Source organism: Tympanuchus pallidicinctus, unplaced genomic scaffold (assembly GCF_026119805.1).
Source record: "Tympanuchus pallidicinctus isolate F22 unplaced genomic scaffold, pur_lepc_1.0 scaffold7, whole genome shotgun sequence".
Classification (NCBI taxonomy): Eukaryota; Metazoa; Chordata; class Aves; order Galliformes; family Phasianidae; genus Tympanuchus; species Tympanuchus pallidicinctus.
The window spans coordinates 5602248-5623040 of record NW_026294791.1 but is presented as its reverse complement, the minus strand read 5'-3'; the positions used below and the strand labels follow the sequence as shown (position 1 = coordinate 5623040).

The 20793-nt window shown below is 41.7% G+C and overlaps 1 protein-coding gene across 6 annotated transcripts in view; it reads left to right on the top strand.

Annotated features, from left to right (window-relative positions):
- Positions 1-10468: 10468 nt before the first annotated feature.
- ZFYVE9 (zinc finger FYVE-type containing 9) overlaps positions 10469-20793 on the top strand; it is a 55487-nt gene continuing 45162 nt past the window's right edge. For 3 of the 6 annotated variants that reach the window (XM_052665725.1, XM_052665720.1, XM_052665726.1), the window contains exon 1: positions 10506-10626. The gene's annotated coding sequence lies outside the window, so the exon portion shown is untranslated. Of the gene's footprint in view, positions 10627-11308; positions 11328-17396; positions 17491-20793 lie in introns of those variants that run through there. The other 3 variants (XM_052665724.1, XM_052665723.1, XM_052665721.1) reach the window with 3 other exon arrangements.

Here is a 20793-nt window from a genome sequence, read left to right as displayed (position 1 = left end):
CAGCAGTTCTAAATGTCAGTGTGGGGCTCAGAGCTTCCTCCTTGCAGAAGAAGCAATAGTGTCCTAGCACAAGAAAACAGCAGGATCCATACAGCACAGCACCTTGGAAATAAAGGTGAAATTGTTGAACAATGACAATTTTTCCAAAATTGTTTTGAGGTATTTTTCATCCTGGCAGAGTGAATTGTTCTTGTTTACTTGTCAGCTTTCATTTTCTTACCTCGTTACACTAAATGGTATTTTTACCAAAGAAATAGTATTTTGATCAAAGACTTCAGTTACAAAGAACGCTTTGAACTCAGCTTAGGAAGCTCACTATTTTCTATTTCGTATTTGAAGTCTTTTACCAATTGCATGAATTAAAGGGCTGAGGAGCTCCTCTTCGTCCTACGCCCAAATTATCTTGAAATCCAATCTCCTGTCTTCCTCTCCAACCTCTAATTTGTTAATCACCCAGACACTGCTGTGAACCCACCCAGCACGGTTTCTCCTGTATTACCAGATTGCTTTCTTGTAGCCTTATCCTTTATTATTCAATCACTCTACCTCATGTATATATACCCTTGTTATTATATGACATAAAGCTCTATGACATTGGCTCTGTTTTACCTTGGCTCCTTTATTCATTCAAAGGACAGGATTTCCTTAAGTTATGAAAAGGATCAGGTTTTTCACATGCTACAGGGGGAGATGTTTGCTCAGCAGTTCTCTTGATGTTAAGCACTCATTTTCCTTTGGAAAACAAAGAAAAACTTCTGGCTTTGCGTCACAGAGACCATCTTGTTATAAACGTGAGAATGTAAGAGAAAGGCTGCACTGTTTTAGTTTCAAGATATTTTTCCTTTTCTTAGCCTTGAAAAGACAGCCTAATTCTGTGTTTGGGCAGCGTTCTTATCTTTTGCTGGCTAGTTCAGCATGAGTTGTCTATCCAGTCCATTTACCCCTGCATTCTTCTGCTTTGCTACAATTTATGCAAAACTTACATAAAATAATTTAAAAGTCTGTCCAATAAAGATAACAAGGAATTTAGTGCTAGGAGTTTGCTGTTTAGAGGAGGAGGGAAGCAGACACCCAGGAGTAGAAAGCAGTATGAAATGGAGGTAGGCCTACATGCAACAGCTTAATGCTTGCCTGCACTCAGCAGGCTGGAGGAAGGTGCCAGTGCTGGAGCCAGGCCATGTGTGAGCTGCACAGACCATTGTCACTTAAGGATCTTTTTAAATAACTTTTTAAAAATGATACCAGTTTCAGAAAAATAGTTTTTAGTACAAGAACATCACTGTGTGAATATGAGCTTCAGAGAACAAATCAAATGGATTTTAACTGTCTTTCCTAGTGAATTTTTGGTGTGGGGAATTTTGTATCAGTTCAGGTGCTGCTTCATTTTTCAGAGCATTTTCACTATGAATTTTACAGTTTCATTTAAGCTGTTGCTATTTAAAAAGATAACTTCCATGTCATTTGCAAAGCACGTAGAAGCTGGAGGCGATTCAGCATTTTGATACTGTTAATTAACTGACAGCCTGTTATGAAAGTAGGTTGTAATTAAATGATACTGTAATTTTGGTCATGCTACTTTTCAAACTATTTTTATGTCCTAGCATAAGTCAGGAGGTGACATCATGTCAGTATACGTGCCTCTCCTTCCTCACTGCCTACTTAAGAGTTGTTACTGGTGGTTCAAAATAGCTGTAAGATAATAAATAAATCCCAGTGAGTTTTTGGTGAAGAAGGGAAATAGAGATTTAAAAGAAAAATTCCTGTCACTGAGCATCATCCTGTTAGGATCTGTGAAGATGATGTGTAATATGTGACAAACTCCATTTCCTGTAAGAAATATTCACGTGTTCGTAGATCTGCATGGCTTGTAGTGGTCTGTTTGTGTTTGTGAATGATGGCTGGAGAAAACAAATGCAATTTAGGTGGCTATAGAGTCTGTGTCATGTTTGCACTGGAAGATTTGAGTAAGGTTGTATCTGGACTTGGCCCGATATGTTTTCTACTAGTGAAGATTATGCTGACATGAACTAGAGGGTTGAGTATTGAAATTGAAATGCTTTTATGGATAAGCAAACATAGCTTTACAGAGATATTCCAGGAGGGACGTGTCTCTAATGCAGCCTGACAGCGTTACTGTTCAGAAATCAGTGGGATTTGCCAGAAGCTGGTAATGCCCACTGCATTTTGAGCCATGTTCTTTTGATGTCCGTTTTCTGATGTCTTGCCCTGGGGAAATCTGCAGTCTATTCATCTCTAAAATCCTTTAATAACATCCCTTGTGCCAGGAACATCATAATGCTGAATGCTCTGTCTGGGATGTTGCTATGAATATGCTGAAGATCTTTGCTTGGTGTGTGTGATGAAATGATCTTTAGGGAATAAGAGAAACAAAAGCGCATGTAGGATATCCTTTAATTGAATGAAGAATGTGGGTGGAGAAGCAATTGGAATGAACAAGATGCTTGGGATTTTTGTTAATGCCTCGAATACTTGGGGGTGTACTTACACAAATTTTTGTGCATGTGAACAGTTTCGTTCCTCAAAGAACTAATGAAGGCAGGAGGAGCCCATGCTTTTAGCCATCTCCTTCACTACCTGCCCTCCATTTCCTCTGAGATGTAGGCACCATTATTCGCTGTGGCAGTTCTGATAGAGGAGAATATCCATCCAAAGGAGTCCAGACTTGCATGCTGCTGACTGACAAGCCACCTGCTGCTGAAGGGATGTAAGGTATCTGCTGTGCACTCAGCAGGGGCAGTCGTTTCTGACTTTCTCCTACAGCAGTCACCAGTTGCCTTTTTGAAAAAGTGCAGCTGAAACTGAACAACATACATCTAAATTGTTTGATGCACCTGTGGCAAGCTGTGTAAGCAGACTTCCTTAGAAGACTTAGCTTAAAGAAAGAAGCATCAAAGATGGTGGCTATTAATGCCTGCTGCATTCTCCTTCATTAATCTGACAATAAGGTGGAGTAGTGTGGAAAAGATAAGCAAGCAAGCAACAAATAATCCAAGGGAGAGTTGCAAAAGTAGTGTCTGCCTTTTGAAGGAAGATTCCTTCCTGAATAAAACCCCTTCTGTTGGAATTTGATGTTATCACACCTTCCAAGATTTAATAATAAGAAATCATGAACCAGAGCTTGAGTGTCATGTATGTACGTATAGCAGCCATTCATTTATGCCCAGCACAACAAAGAAGAGAAATGCTTCAGATAACAATGAGCCAACTACATCTTCCATTTCCTTTCAAGTAAGTTTCACTTCTTTTCCTTTCTGAAGAAAACCCATCTTTTCATTTCAATCCAGAAAGATTTGAAGAAAAAATTCATATATACGTATCTGTTTAAACTCTGCACATAGGCACTGACAGAAAAATACATTCATTTTCTAGATTAAGATTTATACTTCCATCCTTCAAGCAAAAGGTCAAACAACAAAACTGATAAATGAAATGAGTAACTACATGTATGGAGACACATTGAGAACTCTACACTTGAAGACAATTTCTAAAATATATTTCCTACTTCAACTAGAGGCTATAAACTTCATGCAAGATGTGTGTCCTCACAACTTCTGTCCCTCAATCCTATGCCTTCTCATGCCCCAGGACCCACTGGATTTATTCCTTCTGTGTGTTCCCTTCTCCTACCAAGGCCTGTCTCTCTCTTCCCTCTTTTTCACAGATGTAGTAAAAATATTTTATGTTCAAGGTAAATTTCCTGTACGTTGAGTGCTTTTGACAAAATCAAGGTAAGGCTGATCATAACTGCCCACAGTAGGATGCATTATCTTCAGGTTTGACCATCCAAGAAGAAAACCAGACTTTTCAGTTGAGCTGGTTGCAGGCAGAGAGCTCTGCTTGTTGTATAACTGTTATTCTCCCCAAAATAGAAAGCAATAACACTGATGCTGTCAAAGTACTTCTCCAAGTAGGTGACACAGCCTGCTCAGCTCCGGCCATAGCCGATAGCTTTGCAATAAGGATAAAATTAAGCATCTAGATGCTGAAAATGACACTATATAAAGACACAGAGAAACCTGTGATTTGAAGAAAAATTGAAATTGTCAATGTTTTTGCAGAAACAAAAATGTGACAGAAGGAACACACTGGTAGTAAACAGAATAGAGGATTATATGGAGAAAATAAAATTGATTGCTCCTGTGGGAGAACAAAGGGCTGTAAGTTAAACTGCCTGGCAGAACATGTACAGTTGATTAAAGAAAGTACTTTCAGACTATAATTGGTGCATGGTACTCACTGCTACAAGATATTACACAGATTATAACAGGATTTCAAAGGATTAGATCTTTTTTTCTGCACAGAATGTATGTGTCCATTTATATTAGATCAGTGCAGCGATTAATTGATTTATTTCATACACAAAATTTGTAAAAAAAATCTGACAACCTTTTGGTTGATATTACATTGGAAGAAACAAGAAAACACATGTGCCAAAAGGTGTCACTTCAACATTCTTAATATTGGATTATTTAATCATACTTATGTTGGTATGATTTTTCACTTTGAAATATTTTTATTTTGTACTTACAACTAAAATTGAAGCATTTTCTCTAAAACTGAGTTGTCCTTAGAATTTTCCTTGCATCTGAAACGTTGACATTTGAGGGAGTGAGTCTCTGTTCAGAGAAACAGTCATTCGAAAATCCTCCACAAAACACCCTCTGTGTTGCTGCTTTGCTGGTGGAATTCCGTTCTGAAGTGTCTGATGCATGTTGTCCTCAGCCAGCATACTGAGTAAGCCTTGCCTTAACAACACACCAAGTCCGGAGCACATTCACTGAAGCCCACACAAATGCCTGGGAATGTTATTTATGTAGATCTACTTTAACATCTTGTAAGCTCCCTTGCAGACTCGCATCTGGTCCTGTTTTGGAGACTAAGATAAAAAATCACCTGCTGTTTTGCCACTGTTATTCCCACTGGCCATGAAGCACAGATATGTTGGTTGCCTGTATGGAAAAGGGTACATGGCTTTTTAGAACAGGCTCAGAAAATTCCTTCCTGAAGCTGTGAGATAAACCAGTCCCTCCTCCTCCAACAATATATCACACTTCATGCAGAATTTTTAGACCAGCTTGGCATGAATTACGACCTCTATCCAAACAATGAGAGTCACAATTCTCCAACTTGCCACCATCCTCTGGCACAGCTTCAGTATTATTCCTGGAACTCCATCGTCTTTGAAAGATGGAAGACTTTATACAATTGAGGAAACTAAATTCTACCATAGCTGAGATACACGGGATATGAAGTAAACTCAAGAATTCTGTGATTCTAGTTCAAACCCTTAAATGTGTTTTTGAATGATGTGGAGCAGGTTGTTTACGAGTTTCAACTGTTTGTAATGTGCTTTTAGATCTTCAAATGAAAAATGAACATTTTGCAGCATTTTAGGAAGATGAAGTTAATCTTTTGAACTCTAGACAAGCAATTTGAATAAGTATTGTTTCCATAAGAAGCTTGGTCTACCAAACTAAAGTGGGCAACCGGAGGGAGAGAAAATGAAAAAATCTAAGGTCCAAAGGCCTTGCTTAAAAGAAATTTAAAACAGGTACAGACACATAATCTCTTAAAGCTTCTGGGCCAGTGTCTGGAATATGGAGAGAAAATTGATGGATATTTCAAAAGGTAGCCAGTATAGCTAGTAAACCAGACTTTGAATGCGTAACCTATGGGAGTGTACTGCTGGAAAAGTTTAAAATACCATCTTTATTATTCCTAAGAATATATGATGTTTAGAATTTAAACTGGACAAAACAAGAATATGTATTATCATAGAAAGACTCTAAACTGACCCATGCATGGAGTTGGTGACCTAGCAGGTCTTTTTCTTTGCTAGAGATTAAATCACATCTGGCAGAAAATGCATTATATGTTAATTAAGTGCCCAGGTATTAGTGGCTTTATTGTATGACTCATTGAACAGTGAGTTAACCTTAATATACCTTCCTGAAGTTGTCTGGATAAGCTTTTCTATTTATTCAGATTGTTCTGATGCAGGTTGTACTTGAGTGTAATGGATGAAGCCTGCATAAAATAAATTAAAAAAAAAAATCAAATATTCAAGGCTAGTGATGTTGTGAAGACGTATGAAGACAGTCACCACAGGAGCTGGACTAAGTCATTCAGCCACTAGAGGGCAAAATCATTGCATTGTAATCCTCACGGCAGGTCTCTGTTTTTGGAAGGGTGTAATCAGAGTTGGTTTTTACAGTAGAAACTGTAATAAGAGATCATTAAGCAGTCCATCGGCAGAGGTGGTAGTAATGAATAGTTAAATATTGTTTTTTGTAGGATTGTGGTATGCAAACAGTTACTAGCAACTATGTGGAAAAAGCCTATATTTTGTTCCATGGAACTGTGAACAAAGGCGATGGTCATCCAAGGCATTTTGACTCAGGCTCACAGCACCGGCCCTTCCCACTTGAGATCACAAATATCAACAGGAGGCTGCATGTGATCAGGAACCACACTAGGAAAGTGATGAGCATTCTGCTGTGAGTTTCCTAATTGTTTAATGATACAAGAGCAGTCAGGAAACTTAAAATTATTTTGATCAACGTGAGATTCTGGAGATGTTCAGAGCCTCATCTCCAATCCCCTATTCAATTCTGTCTTCGACTTTTCAGTATCATATGTTCCTCTTCTCTCCACTGGCTCTGTTCTGCACCTATGCCACTTTACCACTAAATATCCATTCTGTGCTCCCACCAAAACTCCCATTCTACTGTTCACAGATCAAGGCTGGGCCAGGGTTGGTTTAAATCGAAACTGATCTTCCTCTGCTTGCCATGAGATAGATCAGTAGCCTGCCTGTGAGAACAGACAGAAGCAGATGCCAAATAAGAAATTAGTAGCAGGATAATCATATAGTGTAATTTGTAAGGAGTTCCCAGCTTCCAGCAATGTATGTCAGACTTCTCAAGTAAGAAGTGTTATCTTTGTATGTAATACACTTCAAAGGATTTGCCTTCTGTGAACAACTACACTCATTCCTTCAGCTCATGTAAACATTAGCATCCAGATGGCTGCTCCCATCATGTGCTCAGAGACACATGATCTGTGTCAGATGATGCTGAAGGGGATGACAAGTTGCTTCTTAGTGCCCAAGGAAATCCACTTCTGCATAGACAAGCAACAACAATCCACAGCTAGGATCTTGTAGTTGTCTCTGACAAGCACCTCACCTAACTTGTTCCTCCCTGAAGTGTCTCAATAATTAATTCACTTGGTAAAAGACCTCACTGGCAAGGTGAACGAAACTGCCTTAAGTATAGTCACTGAATTCTGGAAGTACTTAAAACATGTGATTGATTGAGTCAGCCCTTCACTTTCTTATAGACATGGAAACAGATTTAATGTTTTGACTTTCTGTCTGAATCATTCCTGCTGTTCTTCTCTGGACCTCCTCTTTTCCAGCTTCTGTGAGGAAATCTGAATATCAGATTTCAGGAGCAGTTGGAGTTGTGCCAAATAAAAATGAAGACATAATTCTATATTCTTCTGTTTATATAACTAAGGATTATATTATCCTGCTGGCCACAGCACCATACCACCTGCTCATCTGCTTCTGATTATTTGTGATGTCTCTTGAGGTTTTTGAGCATTAACTTGTTATAGCGTAAGTTCTCCCATCCTGTAATCATGACCTGTACTCTTTGGTGCACGTATTTACATCTGGCTGTACAGAAATGCATATTACTTGCTATCACGCTGTCTCAGATACTCTACGTTCTGACTTCTTGTTGTTGATCCTTATTGTTTACATCACTCACAGACTTGGTGATGGTTTTATGTTCTCCTTGAAGCCATTACTAAAGATATAATACCATAGAACCAATCACTATGTGACACAGAAACATGTTCTTTGATGATGCCTTCTTATTTCCCTAATTCGTAACTGCCAGTTAGACAGAATTTAAAGAGTTTAGTATGTGCTGTAATGAGTCCGTACCATTCTGGTTTCTTAATTAAAGTGTTTTAAGCTAACAAGTATTTCACAGACATACTTACCTTGATCAACCAAACTTGTAATGCCATTAAAAATCAAATTATTTTGGCAAGATTTGTTTTCCACATTAATTTGCATTAATTTTGTTTCCATGCTTTAATTCTTTTCTAATCATGTAATGCAGCCCATGTCCCATTATGTTGCCCAGAATTCTTGTCGGTCTGGCAAGCCATAATTACTCTGGTCACCTTGTTTACCCTCTTGAAATGTTGGTGCAATATTTCATCCAGTCTTCTGGAACAGCATTCCAAGATTTGTTGAAAATTGACGTTAATTGTCTAGAGATACTCTGTGCCAGTGCTTTTAAAACGTTTGGACACAAGTTGCCTAGACCTGCTGATACCCAGCTATTAGCTTCTGTTTAGCATCCCCCTCAGAGCCTGTTGCAATGGAATGTATCTCATCATCATCATACTGTATTTGTGTATCACCTGGCTCTTCCCCAAATGCAGACCAGAAATACTGAGCTCTTCCACCTTCCTGTGTTATTGTTCACATTTCTACTGTTTCCATCCAGTAACAGACTCAGACCATTGCCAAGCTTCCTTTTCCCACAAGTTTCTGCAAGTTTTGCCAGGTAGTTTAAACATTCTCCTTAATTCTCTATAACTATTGCTGTATCAGTTGCCCATAACTCCCAGCTCTCAATGCATGTACGCTGCTACAAATCCCTATCTTTGTATTGACCCTGCAACTTTCAGCTGCCCCCCTCAACTATGGCACCCCATGGCTTCCCCTCACCTTTCTAACCATGGTCTCCTCATCCTCTTTGCAGTTCTGTGGCAGGGAGTTGGAGATTTGTGATCCTTGAGGTCCCTTTCAGCCTGGGCCATTCTGTGACTCTGTGATTCCCCACCTTTGTGTGAGCTGGACTCTCCACATACTCAGGCTGTCCTCTTCCTTGGTACCTTCTCACAAGCAGCTGGGCAAAGACGGTGAAAGACTTAGGGAGAGAGGTGGTTAAATCAATGCCAAATGTCCGTGCTACCATCTAGGGCATTATTAGGCATATTTTTCTTGTCCCAATGCACTAGATGCTCACTGACATGAAGCTGATGCACTATAAAGAGCTGACGTTTTTTTTTTTCCATAGTTGTACTGAATGTGCCAAGTAAATGGTCCATGCCTTATGGCATTGCTGGGACTTGGGACCAAAATTATTGTTTGCACACAGTGTTTATCATTACTCATGCCCAAATTCTTCCCTAGCAGAGGGATCACATTGTGGAGATGAGAAGGATACTTTCATTCCAGGTATCTGGCAGCACAGCTGTATAAAACAGAACAAAATTCTGGTAGCAATATAACTATGAGACGTAGGTAGTTGGGGAACCACAGGCGTGCACTTGGCTGGAGGGCATGAAGTGTCAGATTGCTGATGGTGTACTTTCTTTCTGTCAGGCAGGCCGTGTATTTAGCTGTGTGAGCTGTTGTATGAGGGCTGTTCTGAGGGCAGTGACTGTGCACTGTGCTGGATCAGAACTCATCAGTGCTTTACAAGCGTGACACCACTAATTGCCACAGACGGCACGTTGGGGTTGACCTGGAATGCTTTACAGGAGAAAGCAAATTCCACTTCTATTTAATGTGCTGCTACCAGACACGATCAGCGTTTTTTATCTCCTCAGCTCTTTGTCCACAGATTGATGATTCACTCAGTGCGGAGCATCTTGTGTTTTCTCCCTGAAAAGCGCATCGTTCTACCAGAATCAATGAATAAACACTAAGTGCTTCCTTTTGATTTCCAGCGGGATGGGCGAGTAGCCCCCGATTCGCTCCCTGGGGCTCACGGCAGCGTAGGAAGCAGGCGGAGCCCAACCCGCCGACAGCTCCCTCAGCGCTCCTGAGGCGTTGGCCGTGAGCGCGGGCGGGGCGCGGCGGCACGCGGCTGAGGCGGTGAGCGAGGCCCGTGAGCCGGGCCCTCGGGCTCCGGCCGGCGGTTCAAACCGGAGCCGTGCGCGGGAGCCGGCGGTTGTCCGCCCCCTCCTCAGCCCGGTGCGCAACGCGCACACACGGGCGAAGCGTTGGAGAGACGGTTTTGCTGACGGAGTCCGAGAGCACTTCTGAGTCCGCTTTTGTGAGGAGCCAGTGTGTTTTTTTTTCTCTCTGGAGCTGCCTTTCAGTGGGTGGCTCCGCGCACCCCCCGGGCGTGCCGGTACCGCCGCGTCCGCACAGCGTAGGGCGTCCCCGGCTGCCATTCGGAGGCGTGAAGCACGGAGCGCCCGATGCGACGCGCGCGGCTCCCACACGCTGCCATTTGCGGGCGGCTCCCGGGAGCCGCGTCGCTCCAGCTTGGGCGCGCGTATGGGCGTGCGATCCGGAGGTGGCGGGGCGGGGGTGCGTCAGGTGCCGCAGTGCCGTGCGCTGCCTCTGGGCCCGGCCAGGGGGCGCTGCCTGCCGGGAGCTGCGGCGGCCTCGGCCGCGGAGCCAGCGAGCGGAGCCCGGCTGGCGGGCGGTGAGGGCGGGCGCCGGTCTCTCCAGCGCTCGCGGGGACAGCGGGGCCCGCCCGGGAGCGAGCGGCGGCGGCTGGAGGAGCGCGGCCCCGGGGGATCCCCCTCGCCATGCAGACCCGGCGGCGCCTGCCGCCCGCCGAGGTGAGTGAGCCCGGCCCTCCTTCGTCCCCGGGCTCGGAAGGCCGAGGAACCCCGCTCCCCAGGCCCCTCTCCCCGGAGCGAGGCCCCGCGGGCGGCCAGGGAGGGCTCCGACGCCCGAGCCGAGCCGGGAGCACCCGGAGGGGGGGTGGGGATAACGCGGAGGCTCCGCGTGCCCCTCGCCCCGCCGCTCTCGTCCCTCGCGTGCGGCCCCGGGGTCGGGCGCCCGGCCGAGGGAAAGCAGCGAGCTCCCCTCGGCCCTGCCAGCCCCAAACCGCCGTTCTCCGCCGTCCCTGGGTGCTGCTCCCCGGCCTGCCCCTCCCCCGGCACGGCCCCCGGAGGAGGACCGCTCGGCGGGCTCCGCAGCCTCCCCTGGACCCCCTCCGTGTGCCGCTGCGAGGCTCCCCCCCGCCGCCCCGGGCCTGGCTCAGCGCCCCAGAAGGGCGGGGAGGATGCCCGTTTGCGTTTCGTGCCCTTTTTATGGCTGGATCCGCGCTCTGTCCCCGGGCGCCGAATGTGACTTGCTCATCGCGATGTGTAACAAGTCCCTCCTGCAATGGTGGTGGTGGTTTGGGGGGGGGGGGGGAGGGGGATGGGGCCAGCGGGCGGGATGCGTTTTGTAACATCTCTAATTAAGCGAAACTGTGGTCGTGTTTCAGTCCAGGAATAACCGGCACTTGGGGCATGTCAGACTTCGTGCAGAGGTGGGTTAGTGACCTGCTCTTAAATGTTAGGGTTAAAGAGGTGCGTGTGATGAGGGGCAGCTGGAGAACTGCTTTTATCTTCTAACCACACTGAGAACCAAGTGGCAGCTGGGAATTGATAGACTTTCTGTTTTGGTGTTATTTTGTTTATTTATAGAGATATTACTGATTGTTTTGTGACAAAGCTTGTGTTTTTTTTCTTTCTTTTTTTTAAAAAATCTGTCAGAGGGTTTAATTCTTACACATGCTTTCATTCAGTTCAGAAATTAGAAGTTGACTAAATAGGGAGTCTCAAAATCTGGTGACCTTCACATTAAGTGTGGTTGGATTGGATTAGAATTCCAGAACAACACTGCCTTCAGTATGTTGGTCCAGGCTGAACCCAGAACTGGAAGGGGCTCAATAAGCAAATAAAGATATTCTGCTTGAATAAAAGCTTTTATTTTCTTTGGACAGCATTTATTGACCATATGATGTTTTAAAGCTTAATTAGCTTTTATTAGCAAACCATTTTTGATTGCATGGAATGAATCCTGATCTTAGATGTACCTTCAGTGATTAAAACAACAGAATCCCTTGTTTGTAGCCAGTGGTGCACTTTCTTTCTTCTTTAAGTTATGGCATGCAAAGCTACAAGAACCATCTCCTTGACCCAAGAGAGACAAAATTAGAAATCTCTCCACAGAGGTTTGGAGAATCTGAAATGGAAGCTGAAAAAGGACCTAAAATCTCAGCTGTGCCTCCATCTAATTCAGGCTCTGATACAAACCTAATGAGTTATCATCTTCAGACATGTTGTGGTGGGTTCTGTAATTGTCCATTTTCTTCTTTCGTTTGTGAGGGAAGAAGAAAAAACACCACAAAGCTGCAATTCTGAGCCCTGATTTTAGGTGTTAATTCTGTGCTAGCTTTGAGTCAGTTATTAGGCAAGAGATTAAATACTTTCAAATGCTCGTTTCAGGATCTGAGACCTGGGGCTAAGGCTGAGATGAAATACAGTTTATTTCAGTTTCTCAGGGAACAAAGGTAGAGACTGAACAAAGAGGCAGTATTAAAACTTGTGGTCAAGGAATGATAAGCTTTTAATGTATGTTGCTGTCAGTCCATCAGCTCTGCAAACCAGGGTGGAAAAAAGCTTGTTAGTTTTGTGTTCTTATGGACTCTGTATGTGGTTGTTTTGCAGAAGGATTAGAGTGAAGGTTTACTGTAGAATAGAAATTGGCCAAAAATAAGTGGCTTTTGGAATAAATTATGTATTAATATTTTGTTGATCAGAATGATCTCCCTGATGCACTACGATAAGAATCTTCAAATAATTTTGAGCTTCTTGACAAAAAAAAAAAACAAAAAAAGAGGGATGATAATTTCCATGGTTAGTGTGTGTGCTGATGAATTGCATCCGGATCATTGTTAGAAGATACCAATATATTAATAGAGTACTTTGAAACCTTTATGCAAATGCTGCTGTTTTTTAAGTGATTGAGATTAAATTGTTGAAAGAGATTACAGGAATCCTGTTTTAGGGCTCTGCTTGTGATGTCTTATGAGACTTGAACTTTGAAATGAACGGAGATGTCAGCTGACATGCAAGGTTTGGGCCTTGAGAAACATTTCAGTACAATGACTCTGTAAGTTCACAAAGCTTTTTTTATTGATAATAAATATATAAGCAAGTGTAAATGGGTGAAACAAGTGAGAGTTTTAGGAGACAGAAACAGCTTTCACTTCTCTTGACTTTGTTTTGGTTACATCTTGGACATTTGGGAAAATTACATCCCTTCATGTAAGTGGATGGGAAGTTTGAAAAGATATACAGAGAATCCTTCACTTACACAGTAGTTTCTACTGAAGTAGAATTCAGAATATCTACCCATTCCAATGAGTTTGACTAGCAACGAGAGCAAAACATGCTATATTGTTATCAAAAGGATAAGTGTGATAGATCGTGCTATAAGAGAGAAGTAGAAGTGTGCAACATGGATGCTCGTTCTTCTGAAATAACAGCGAGTCAGCATGAAGTTGCCTGAAGGCAAAAGGCAGAGAAGATTTGGCAGTGGTCACTTAAACTATTATAAAGGGCTTTACTAAAGTCATTTTTAAATTATAGTTGTTAAAGGCACTGTAGTATGTGGCCAGGAGCTTAGGGGTGACAGTGCTGCATAGACTGTTCCTACACAGTTCGTTCTCTAGCTCAAGTGGGAGTTAAATTAAAGAAGCAGGTCCAGACAACCAGATTTTACACATAGTTCTGTTAGAATAAAAAAGGCAAACAAAAAAGTGAGAAACTATGTGAAAAACAGAGTCACAGGCAGTAGATGTTTCTGTGTTAGAGCAAGTGTGGAGCTAGAGTGCTCTCAGCAGTACTGGTACAAGCTAGGACAGTAGTTTTGTGTTGGTTTAATTCAGTTATGAAGATTGGTGAGAAGACTTTACTGCTGTTTTGTTTCTGTGTAAAATTTGGAGATGTATGGCAGTGTGGCTGTATGTTCATGTCTTAAAGTGACAGTGTCCAAATGCAGATTTTTTTTGAGTATTCTGTCCGGTGTACATTGGACTTCCACTTGCATTAATTTTTTGTTTTGCTAGATGTCCTTGAGTAGCAATTACCAATCTTTGTATTGAATCATTTTCAGATAGCACTCTGCATGCCGCCTCTTTGTTGCGTATGGAATATGTAAATGTCTTGTTTGCTGTAAACATGGCTTATATTCTTAATGATTTGATGGCAGCTGAAATGATGAATCTGCCTTGTGAGTCAGTGGGGTCATGTTAACATCAGTTGTTTAAGGGAATGTGTTGAAGATGCAGAAGCATTCTGGTATGCAGCATCATCTTTGTTTTCCTATGAAGAGCTGTACTGCATGCTACTAGTTCATAGTTTTCCTTCTGTTTTCTGTACTTTTCTACCTCCCTTTTAATATCAACAAGAAGCATTTTTAAAATATATATATATTTTAAGGAATTAATTGCATAGTAAAGTGTAGTAGGACTTTATAATTGAAAGTGGTATTAATTTTTCTTAATAATTGTATTAATTTTTCTTAAAATTGTTTTGGATTTCTGCTACTGGTTCAGTTCCCATGTGCTAACAAAGGTGAAAGTTTTCTGATGGAGGCTTGAGGCATCCACTGATATTCTACACAGTGATGCTGAGCCTTGTTTAGGTTATGGCTTTGTATATAAAACAATGCAGTGCTATGTTCTTCTGTTTGTTAGCCTGACTGCAGTTTGCAGCAGTTAAAAAAAAAATGAGCTAGACAAACCTGTAACTGTTTTTTTTCTGCTATTATTTGTATATGAAAATACTTCACTGCAGATCTCACTTTGGTAACTATTTTAGGACCATTTCCCAGCAATTGGTGATTAGTGACAGAGGAATTGGGTATGATTGGAGATACTGGAAATGTTTTGAGCCTTTGCATGTATTGCAAAAATCTCTTGCCCTGTTAAGAGTCATAATTTGGTAGACTGTATTTTCTGTGTTTACTGGTAACGTTTCATTGTGAGTCTTGCTTACTGACTCGTGCTTCAGTTTTGCCAGAGTACATCCATGGGGCTGCCTAAAAAGGCAGAATGTTGAGGATTGGTCTCAAGTTCCCTTCTTTGTTGTTGTTGTTGAAGTGGTAGCTGGAAGGAACCTTCCTTCCGTCTTCCCAGCACTCGGATCAGAGGTCATTTCCTACCAGGTGATGATTGGCAATTAAGCCATGCTTATGTCAGAGATTCACGTGTGCTCTTTCAGTTACAGAACTGCCGTAGTTACCCTAGGAATCATTTGCCTTACTCTTGTAATGTTTTGCATTACTGTCATGTGAAAGTTTTAGTTTATGATATACTGAAACTTTTTTATTTATAACTCAATCGTTATTCATGAGTTCAGTGTAAACATTTATATTTTGTTTGGGGAAATAATAGGTGGAATACATGAACTACAAAATTCACAGATTATATCAGTGAAGAAACACATGCTGATACATGTCTCTAAAAAGTAGTACAATGAACTTAAAAGGAGTTGGCGATGTTCAGTGTAAGAAGCACATCAAAGAGCCTTCTAAATCCCATAGTAGCTTCTGCATTTGTGAATGATGTTGACTATTAGAGGAGCTTTTCAGTTTCCAGGTTCAGTTTTGTAGTGTCAAAACTCTTCTTTGAACTCAGTGCACATGTTGACTTGCCTGTTTGCACTCTGCATGTGATCTAGCTGGTTGGTTTGGGGTTGCTGAGATAAGCATGAGCCATGTGTAAGTCTGAATGTATAGTAAATATGTAGTTATGATAAATTCAAAAATAATTGGCAAATCAGATGAAAATGTGTAAAAGTATTACTTGATATGTTAGCCAGTCAGATTAAAGGAAGTCTGGGGGAGGTTACAGGGCAAAAATTGCAGATAGAAACAAAACAACCACAGATCTGGAGTTCAGTTATCATCTGATGTACTTATTTTTTTTTTTCCTTTCAACCTGCTCAATGAAACTGTTCCCTCATTTTCTTCTTCGTCAACAGCTTTGCTTCTGGTTTTTGTTCTTCCATCACTTCTCCCACTCTGTGGGTCTGTGGTTGCAGTGTTGTGTATTCCTTTGTGCTGTGCTCAGACCTCGTGCTGAGCCTGGTGCGCCTCGCAAGCAGCCACCTCTGGGAGGTGACTCTGGTGATGTGCTTGGGGGTGATTTGGGTAATCCTGCCCCAGTCGTCTGCTGAAGATAAAGGACAGAAAGAAATTCACAGTCAAGTGGTTCAGTTCTGGCCTTTGCGTTTGAGTTTGAACGAAAACAAGTTTCCACATGGATTGGGAAGTTCAGTGATTGAAGAGGCAGCACGTTTACTTTTTCTACTTGTGTGGTGGAACAAGAAAGACAGGTGGGCTTCTGTTCTGTATTGCAAAAGTGACATGGATATCTGGTGCTGGTGATTGCTTAAATAGCCACGGTATGAAGCAGAAGTTGTGTCTTTGCTCCCTGTGTGTGAGCTCCACCAGCTGCTGATTGGGGGTCATGCTTTCCTGTCTTCTTAGGATATCACAGATTCAGGGAAAGTGCTGCCTGATGTCATGCAACAGCGAGGGCAGGGAACTGGGCTTGGCTAAGCTGATGCTTAGAAAAGCTTAATGGTTTTCTTGGTTGAGTGAGTGCAGTGTGTTGGTCAAGTCCTGCAGACTGATACAGGAACGGGCATCACTGTGATTGAAGCAGTGAATATCTAAATGAACCTGGATTTCTGATGACCAGTTTTTTTTCTACCCGTAAGTATTCAGAATTTATGAGTGATTTTGTAAGTAGCAGGGAAATTCTTAAATGATCTGGCAATGAAGAGAACTGTGTTTGGTTTTAAGTAAGGAGATGTGAGTTTTGTAGTGTATACTGAATATGATGTTGTATGTACGCAAGTTCTTTGAAGTGCTTTGTAAGAGTGTTGTTCTACCATTATTAGATTGAAATCCTGTAGATTCAAATGGTATTTACCTCTTACTATCTCTTCCCTTCCTTCCCCCTCTGCAGTAACTGCAGCATTCTCACATGACACCTTAACTCTGGGTGCTGATTGCTTAGCAGGTTGCTCCCAAAAATGCATAAAGCAGCTGAATCCTGCTTGCCTTTTCTTTGGAGAAGTGTCATTTGGATTTTACTGTGCAGATACTCATTTTCATGAATGTAGGTTTTTGTTTCTGCTTTTTTAACCAGTACAAAAATAGTAAGTGAACAACGTGATTTCATAATCTTCATTTCCATAGGAAATCAAATAGAAAACTACAACACTTGATAAGTGATAGTACTGAACCCAGCATGTAAGTTCTTTTCAAATGTGTGTTTCTGGAATTGTGAATGTTGAGTTTTCCTAGCAGAATGGAGAAGAGACAGAAATCACATGTTTAAAGCATACAGTTTTAACTATGCCTCATGAGCCAGTCATGTCAGTGTAATTTTTTATACCTTATGTGCTCTGTAATGCAGATAAATGAACTTTCAATATGAACTGAGATTGCATAACAGGCAAGTTTCCTCCTTGCTTATTGGGCTTTTTAAAATTTATCTGACAGTCTTTTAGAAGCCACTTGTTTTTCTGTAGTACAGTGGGAATGCATGCTGTTGTCTGCATCTCAGACTTAGGTTTTGTTGAAGAAGGTGCAGCTGTCCCATCTGTGCCCTTTCTGTGGTGTGTTCCCAGGTATAGGCAATCACTGTTTCCTGTCCTGTTCTTCAGCAGAGCACATTAGTAGTTACTGCATTACTGAGTTGCATCATGTGTGGAATATTGGTTAGTTCATAATAAGTATATGCATAAAACACAGTTACTGAGCTAGTAACAAATTCTTTTTAATAGCCTGTGTATTGGAATAGCCACTTCACTGAAACAGCAAATTGCATTGATTCACACTGTGGCTGTGTGTAAATGATGAAAGCTGAACAGTATTCCAGTATACTTCATGTATTGTTCTTTCTTGATGCTTTTACTAGTGTAACTTTAAAAGGTCATTACTGTAAGCATCTGTCTACCCACATACTTTTGTGTTTTCAAGAAATTAAATTAGTGCACTTGTATTTTATTTACTTTACTTTTAGTTAATGTGTCACATGTAAAACGCATGTAAATCTGTAATAGATTTGCACATCTATTTTTTGTACTCTTCTGTGGAAGTGAATTTGAGTATGATGGGGATTAGAACTTCCTTACTGAGATTGGCAGGTAATATTTATGTGTATATTTAGGGTCTTTATTCCCTCATTCTTTTCCTGTAATGTCCTTTGTGGTTGTGTTTTGTCCTTGTTTATTTTTTGCCATTATGTGTTGTTTCTACACAGATGGCCTGTAGGTGCAATTGTACTTTTTTTCCTTGAGGAAATACGGAGAAAGTGGCACTTTGGTAGTTAACAAGGCTTGTCTAAACTTGATTTTGAACATATGGATGCTTGAGAGAAGCAGGGGTCTATGCACATCTTGGGAGCTGGACATGGTGTGTGTGTGTCAGAAATGGTTCTGTTGGGTAGCATTCAGTCCCTTCAGCACTGTTAAAGGATGTTAATGGCAGTGGGTGTAAATGAGAATCATGCTCAGAAGCAGCAGTGCAGCAGTGTTGCCATGGCTGTATCAAGTTGTATTGAGTGAGTTACCAGTTACAGATGCCTTGAGACCTAACCCACAGTGACATCAGCTAGACCAGTTAGATTGTGAGCACAAACATGGGGATGAACTTTCCTGCATTTCTTAAGACAAAAATAGTTCATAGTGTGTCAGTATTTGTGTGTATCTCAGTGTGGTATAAATAGGTCAGTACAGTAGGAGAAATAAAATTGTTAGTAGAAATTAAAAGTTACTTCCTTGAGATGATTTCACACTGAAGGGAGTGTGAAAGAAGCATTTGTGATCTTTGAGTTTGTTTTCAGACAGATGGGAATCTAGCTCTACAAAGGCTTTGAGAAATAACAACTGTTTGCTGTCTGTTAAAATGATATGTTCTATTAGAAGTGTATGTGGGAAAGATTTTAGATAACTGTCATTACGTAACTATCAAAAGAATAAATGTGTGACCAGAGCAGCATTGGAAAGAGGATGTGTCCAACTGTGCTGATAGAGGTGGCTTTAGTAAACAATTAACAAATGTTCTATAAGAGGTGACTGCAGACTTCCAGACTTCTTTTCTGTACAGGTTGGCCTTTCTCTAAAGAGCAGCTGAGTGCATAAATTGTGTCTGTTCTAGCAGCTTCTTTCCCCAATGGGTACAACTCAGAATTGATGGGCTGGTAAATGGTAGCAGAGTGGTTTCCCTCTTTCCTGTTGTCCTTTTAATCTGTCCCATTCTGATCGTGTGGCAGTTCTGGCTTTTATTATCACATATGGATCTTGCTATCAGCACCTGCAGTATCAGTCCCCCTGGTTTTATAAAAAGGGCAGTTCCTATAAAAAGGGCAATTCTTTGGTATTTAATTAGTGATTCTGGGGGACCTTAGTCAGTTCTTCCTATATTGCCCAAATCTGAGAAATACCTGAAACAATGAACTGTGCAAAGGAGAGCTTATCACTCTCTACAACTCCCTGAAAGGAGGTTGTAGTGAGGAGGGGGGTTGGCCTCTTCTCCCAGGTCACAGCGAATGGATGAGAGGTGATGGCCAAAGCTACACCAGGGAGGTTCAGGTTGGATATCAAGGAATTGTTCTTCTCAGGAAGAGTGCTCACACTGGCACAGGCTGCCCAGCCAGGTGGTGGAGTCACTGTCCCCAGAAGTGCTGAAGAATCACAGAGCTGTGGCACGAGGGACGACATGGTCAGGGAACATGGTGTGGTGGGGGTGGGTTGGGGTTGGACTATATGGTCTTAGAGGTCTCTTCCAACCTGAATGATTCTGTGAGGCAAGATTAGTCTACTCTGAGGTGCTTAACACTTATTCTGCATTTTAATTTAATTTTCAGATGAATAAAAGATAGATGACGGTCCTCAGATGTTTTTAAAATGTTAGATTGATAACACTACAGAATCCATGGACAGAGTAAGAAACACGACTTCATATTAATGTTTAATACACTGTACTTGGATTCTTTATAGTTCACAGCATTTTAAATTTGGAGTTTTTAACGCTTCATTTTATACAACATAGGTTTATAAAACACTAAATTTTGAAGTGAGCTTTATGAACACGTGAGTAAGTTCAGGAAAGGATTTTCTCCTTCCTGAGCTCTTCTAGGAAAACTGGCATTGAAGGCAGCACTGCAGTGCAAAACTGTCTGTCTGCTCTTTCAGAGAGCTGGTGAAGGATACTTCTGGAGCCAGTCAGAAGTAGTTATATAAGAAGGAGAGGTGGTTCTTGTCTCCAGGTACTGATAGGCCTGCCTCATTAGTGTGCTGGGAAAGGATGGGCCTTTTGGCAAGATGGTGTTTGCACTAAAGAGAGCAAATCAATCTCTTTCTCATCAAATCAGTCAAAAAAGGTAGAAATTGGGAATTATATTCTACTCTAAGCTGTTATAAAGCAGGTGTCCTTCTCAGTTGAGCTGCTTTCTCTCATTTAATGGAGGGCACAGGTTGATAGTGTTGCTGTAATTTTTCTTGTCTCCCTGTTACTTCTGATGGTGATACTTTCTATATGACTTCTTTGAAGTTGGCTGCTCTTCTGACTGCCTTGCTGCTGCTCTGGCACACGTGAATGTCTGCTCTCAAAAACTTGGCTGGAGACAGAAGTGAGAATAATAGCTTTAAAATAGCATGTGGAAAAGTAACAGGAAAAAATGCAAAATTAGTGACATAATTACAGAAACTGTATGCTGCTTCAGGTTTTGTCCATCTCTGTTTGTGGAATTATCCGGGGTGAAAGAGGACAAACCACCACAACGCTGAAATAGTTTCTTTTGTCGGCAATCATGGGTTGAGAGCTGGGGTTGTATTACACAGAAATAGCCTGCCATGCCCCAGTCTACTCTTTGATTGATTTATGTTGACTAGCAGGAGTGCCAGAGAATTATGGTCATTAAAATGAAG